Source organism: Taurulus bubalis, assembly GCF_910589615.1.
Source record: "Taurulus bubalis genome assembly, chromosome: 19".
Classification (NCBI taxonomy): Eukaryota; Metazoa; Chordata; class Actinopteri; order Perciformes; family Cottidae; genus Taurulus; species Taurulus bubalis.
The window spans coordinates 4,385,069-4,391,068 of record NC_136607.1 but is presented as its reverse complement, the minus strand read 5'-3'; positions in this window follow the sequence as shown (position 1 = coordinate 4,391,068).

Sequence of the window (6,000 nt, the reverse complement as noted above, 5' to 3'; positions counted from 1 at the left end):
AGCGTTTCCGTTTTTAAGTCAAATTGGTAATAACACAGTACAAATACTCAAGTAAAAGTCACACTGTAAGCATATATTGCAAATATATTTACCGTACAAAAGAGTACTCATTATTATTAGAAATATGTATGAATGAAAATGTAAATCACTGTACTGCTGCAATATAGTTTTACTGCCAGAAGTGACTTATTCTTATAATATATAATATCCCATGATTGCAGTTTAAGATACAAAATACAACAGGTAAAGCAACTAACTCAAGTTTTCAAACTAACCGCAATGAAAGAGCTTGTGCGTAGACATACTGTATGTAAAATATATCTGTTTTTCAAACCAAGCAGAAGGACATAGCATTCATGTGAAAAGGCCTGTCTTTGTGATGTGATCAAAGAGAACTGTGAAAGTACACAAAACAAACTCTGCATCGCTGAATGGATTCAAGGCTGAGACGCTCGAATATCAGAACGTTCCCGGAAGCTACTCGGCGTGAATTGAAAAGACAGCGTTTGCCCTTGTGTCAGTAAAAGCGGGGAAAGGAACGGTCTTTGCTTCAATAGGGCGGATGTTTTAATTCAAATGTGTGGACTTCTTTGTTTTCTTTCTTCTGATGTCTCTGTGAAAGTCTGGTCCTATCTCTGTTTCTAACGCTGCGCTATGGAGGCGTTTCACAAAAGACTACGCGACCCCGTTCCCTTTGCTGTTTGGAACAGCGGTCGACAAAGAAACATAATAAAGACATTGACAACGACAAAAGAAGTTCATGAAGTTGTATATTATATTGCAACATCCATAAATATATGTTCATATTAATAATCAAATATTAAACACCAAGTGTGCATCAAATATTTTCTTTGAAATATACCTATTGATGTTTCTGTTTCACTGGAAATAGATTCAAGATTCAAGATGTCATACGCACAGATAACAGAGTTACGTATTCTATGAAATGCTTATTTTGCTGGGTCACACAGAATTAGAATAAACTTAAGGTAAATAATAATAAGGCACAAAATATAAAAGATATAACAGTATTGCACAAAAATATAAATAATAATATAATATAATAATATATAATAATAATAATATAATAATACATATAATATAGTATAAATATATATATATATATTATATATATATAATATAAATATATATAATATGTATATTATATAAATATTAAATATAATAATAATTAGTATAATAATGATAATAAATCAATACAAAATATGATATTAGTATTAGTATTGTTCAGTGTATAAAGTGTATTGTTCAGTGTATAAAGTGAATCACTCAGTACTCACTGAGTGATTCTGCAGGAGAAACAATGATATATATAATTATAATAGTAATCTAATGTGCCAGAGCTCTAATTATAATAGTATCTAATGTGCGAGAGCTCTGGACTTGATGAAGAAGGAAAAGAGACCGAACATGAAAATGCAGCAGCGCCCCCCAGCACTTCAGGATTAGAGCCACGGAGCCTTGTCCCGTTACGTAACCCTGCAGCTCGCCTGCCCCTCACAGTGGAGAGGAGTCCTCCCTCCTCCTCCCACAGGGGGGTGCTACACCCGCGTCCCTCCCGGCTGTATCGGGAGTCAGCACAAATGATGATGGAGGTCCCGCAGGGTGGTAATGGGGTTACACTCTGCAATTTCCTGCTCTAGCCCTGCAAGCTTACATCAGCCTCCCTCTCCGTTCCTCTTAAAAGCGAAATCCTAATCGTTCTGCTGGCAGAAATGCAGCTTGGGCTTTGAAGATGTTATTCCCCCCCCACACACACACACCAAAAGAAATAAAGTTTTGGCTTTGAAGATACTATTATTATAGCGATTTATTTATTTCCCCCAGAATGGACTTGAGTCTTTAAGTGTCTGAGGCGTTTTGGATTTGAAAATGAAAACTTCAGAAGTCTTTTAAGCAGAAATATCGGCCGAGTGGTTTGCAACAGTGCATTTATATTTCCAGAACCAAGTATAGAAATGCCTTCACTTCTCAATAATGATTTCAATTGTGAAAATCCTGCATTCATAAATAGATAGACAAATAGTTTAAACCACAAATAAACTATCAATTTTTAATATTTAATTTTCCATCGGTGAATTCATTTATAGATATAGAACCCACAATGAAACATAAACTTTTAGTTGAACACAAGAGCATGTAGTGTATGATGAGTGTTGGGCCAAAGAGCAGCAAGGGAGTTTACTCTGCATTAAAACTTTAACTGATAATCAATATTTGATTTTCATATACATTTATATTACTCCTAAGAGCTACAATCAGTCTTTCCCATGACAAGCTTCTCTTTTTTTAATTTCCATTTCCATATCTCTCTGTGTGTCTCTGAGACCCTTCCCCTGGCTATTTCCTCTAATACCATTCATATGTATTTTACAATGTAAGTCTAGCTGCGAGAGGTATTGTAGTTTTAGCGCAGTGAAAAAAAAAATTGGATTTAAAGAAATGAAATCGAAATTATTGGTTACTGCACAAATCAGACTCCCACAACACTCCTCCTTCTGCGCTACTCTATATCTAACTCAGCATGAGACCTCGCATGCCAGTTAATCATGAAGCACAAACCGTTGTAATAAAAAATAAAACATTGAGTCATTTAGTAAAGTATAGAATTCAGAGTCAGTATTGTGAGAATCAAAGTTGATATCCATGAAAGGTTAATAATGAAATAATGATAATGAAATAATGAGTAAAGTAATCTGCCATCTTGTGTAGTTATTGTTATTGCTTGCAGTTTCGGTTCGGTTGATAAAGGAAAACCCATATTCGCGGTGAAGTTTAGACAACTGTAAGTTATGTAATTGCGCCGTTAGGAAAACACCTTTTCACATTCATGTGGAGGCTTGAAAAGCCCGACGGGACAGTGTGTCCTCCGGCACGTGTTTAACAGGAGGAACGAGGGAACCAAGACGGCCAGAGTTAAAGTCCTGCATTGAAAATATTACTTCAGTAAAACTTCAAACGTATTAGTATTAGAATATACTCATAATAGCAAAAGAAAGTCTGATATAATTATTGATGCATTTATGTCTTCATCACTTCAATGTTTTATATGTTTAAGTTTATATACTGATGGGTAGTTTGTAAATCCCCAAGCGTACCTCATAAAGTCTTATTGATACATAGTAATACTATGGGAATGTATTTCTTGGTTATATTTTTGTATTATTAGTCCATCGGGACGAGGCCTTAGGGACCAGGGTTCAAATCCTACACAGGCCAAGGAGGCTGCTGAGGCGCTCTGTACTAACTGCCCCACTGCCTCATACTAGATTGAGTTAAATTTCACTGTGCTGTACAATGTAGAACATGTGCATTTACAACGTATGCTTTCAATTAAATATAGTGGAATGAAAAGTACAGTATTAGCCACTGAAATGCAGTGTAGTAGAAGTATAGCAGAAAATGTAAATATGGAAGTCAACGGTTGTTGCTACATTCCCACACTGGTGGTGGATGAGACTGCAATGAGTCTGTCTGTGTGTCTGTGTGTCTGTCTGGAGTGTTCATGAGGGCATACTATAACACGTTGCTGCGGTGAGATTACAACATTGATGTTCAAAAACAGCACGAAGATTTCTTCTGTCTTCACACGCTGTCTTCTCTAAATACATTTGAGCCCGTGATGACACATGAGCCACATGAGGAAATCAGGATGATGCACGCAGACAGACCGACCGACAGACAGACAGACAGACAGACAGATAAATGACTCGACGTGAGCTCATTGAACATCTGCATGCGGCAGACATCAGCCAATTGGTATGCATCATGACTTTCTCAACGACCTGGGGGAGAAACCGGCTGGGGGCAGTCACTATGGATCAATTGATTTCATTGCGTGGTGTACTGGGTTCAAGACGTGTGGGGTGAAAAAAACGAGACAAGAGAAGACAGACAGAACGCAGACCACCACCTGTGTAGCGTTGATGATTGAAGACCAAACCGTGTCTGAGTGATGAATAGATATGCCTACATAGGGTTAGGGGTATACAGCTGAGCCCTTCTTCCTTAACAATGATGATGATGATGATGATGATGATGATGGAAGGACTTGTCAAGACGAGTGGCTGGATTGACAAGTGGAAAAAGGAAAGTTTCCATTTGATACTCCAGCAACTCTGGAGGACGTATAGGTTATGATACGAGGCCAGAGTGTGGGATATATTATTTCAATGCGGAGCAGGAAGTTCAGCAAATAAATTCTTCGTATTTGTTCGATCAAATGTAATTTCTCCTTTATGACAAGAGGACACTCACGTTTGCTCTCGGTATGAGAAACAAACCCTGATTGAATTGTTTTGTAACCAACCCCTAAGGAAACCTTTGAAGCTAGTCATTTGACCCAATATAGGCTATGGCGTCTTTTACTGGTTGTAGTAAAGAAACTGTTCACACAGCGTTTTCAGAATACCAGCGTAGCCTGACAGGATCCAAACTGATAAGTGGGGCATGTTCGGAAATGGGCCCGTAAAAATAAATGGTGGGGGGGTAAAGCGCTTTTGTGGAGACACAGCTTGTGGGGGAAATAGGCCACGCTCATATAATGCTGAACATTTACAACATAAAAGTGCAATAGTGGTGAGACTCAAGTTTCATCGTTGCTATAAAAACACATACGCTGGGCACAGAGCCAAACGGTAAATGTAGGATTTAGTTTTCACATTTTTTTTTTGATTCACGGCTCTACAAGCACTTTACATTCATGATCATATTTAGGTGTGAATTAAAACTTCACCAGCACATACCTGAGCATGATTCATCCCTAAAACAGCTGTGTTCTGCGTACAGAATACAACAGACAATAAGCAGGTGGGACGAAACGCCAACCGGATAAAGGGAGGCACGCTAAATGTTTTTCCATTGTCTTGACGACGGGAGCTGAATGGCATGTTCTGCCACCAGACAAGCTGGTGGACGGACAGAACAATAAAGTGAGACTGAATACAGAGACGCTGACGGGGTGGAAGGAATGTGTTACGCCTTACTCACTGCTTCAGTTGTTGGTGACCTCGCCTCACCCATGCGAGTCTGCACAGAGGGCATGGTGTGTGCATGGTACTACAGTGAGTTCATGCTGTAGCATGCTGATGTCGCAGCTCTCAGCTCTGCTCTCTCTTTCTTTAGGCTGATAAAGAAAGACACGAGAGATTCCCCTTGTTCATGAAGTCTGTGCTTATACGTTCTGTGCGGGATGCAACATCGCAAAAACCAGTGTAGCACAGTGACAATGCATGTGTTTCATTTTTGTCATTTTAAATCATAAGAATCGTCTGAGTAAGTATGTGTGCAATTACAGGGAACTGTGATAACATAAATACAAAAAAAAGTCTATATATAGTACAAGTCAAAGTGCTTTGAAAGTTTTAAGCAATACAAATACAAAAACACTGGTTTAGGTGAATATATGCACGAATAAATAGATGAAAGGTCAGCGGTTCAAAGAGTGATTGTTGAATATGTTGCTCAATCGAAATAACACATTTATCAAAAGAAACTATTTCAGTTGGAACACCTGGGAGTTAACAGCAAAGAACAGGGTGGGTCTTTAGTTAAAACCTCTCTGACAAGAACCTGATCTATATCGCCTCCTAAAACCTGATTGTTTGAGCATGCCATGATGGAACGAGTGGTTGAAAAAACAGCCTGAGGCAGCTGGACTCTAACCAATGTTACCTCATTGGAATGTTCTGTTCGCTGTCCAGGGTGCAGCAGGGTGAAAACTCCCAGACTGCAGTAAACAGAACCCTCTGTTAACAATTGAGATATTCACTTTGTTTTTGTATTAATTAGAAAAGGTGCACTCAGCTTGTGTGTCCCCAATGACGACTGATGTAATGTTTAATTGGATGAATAAAAACCTAAATTGTCACCGTCTAGACTATGTTTTCCAACTCGCACGTCTTGGGAACCGGTACGCGACCGCTTGAATACACACACAGCTGTCTGCACCAGCTCAGTGCAGCTCAACTGCGTCACTGTGTA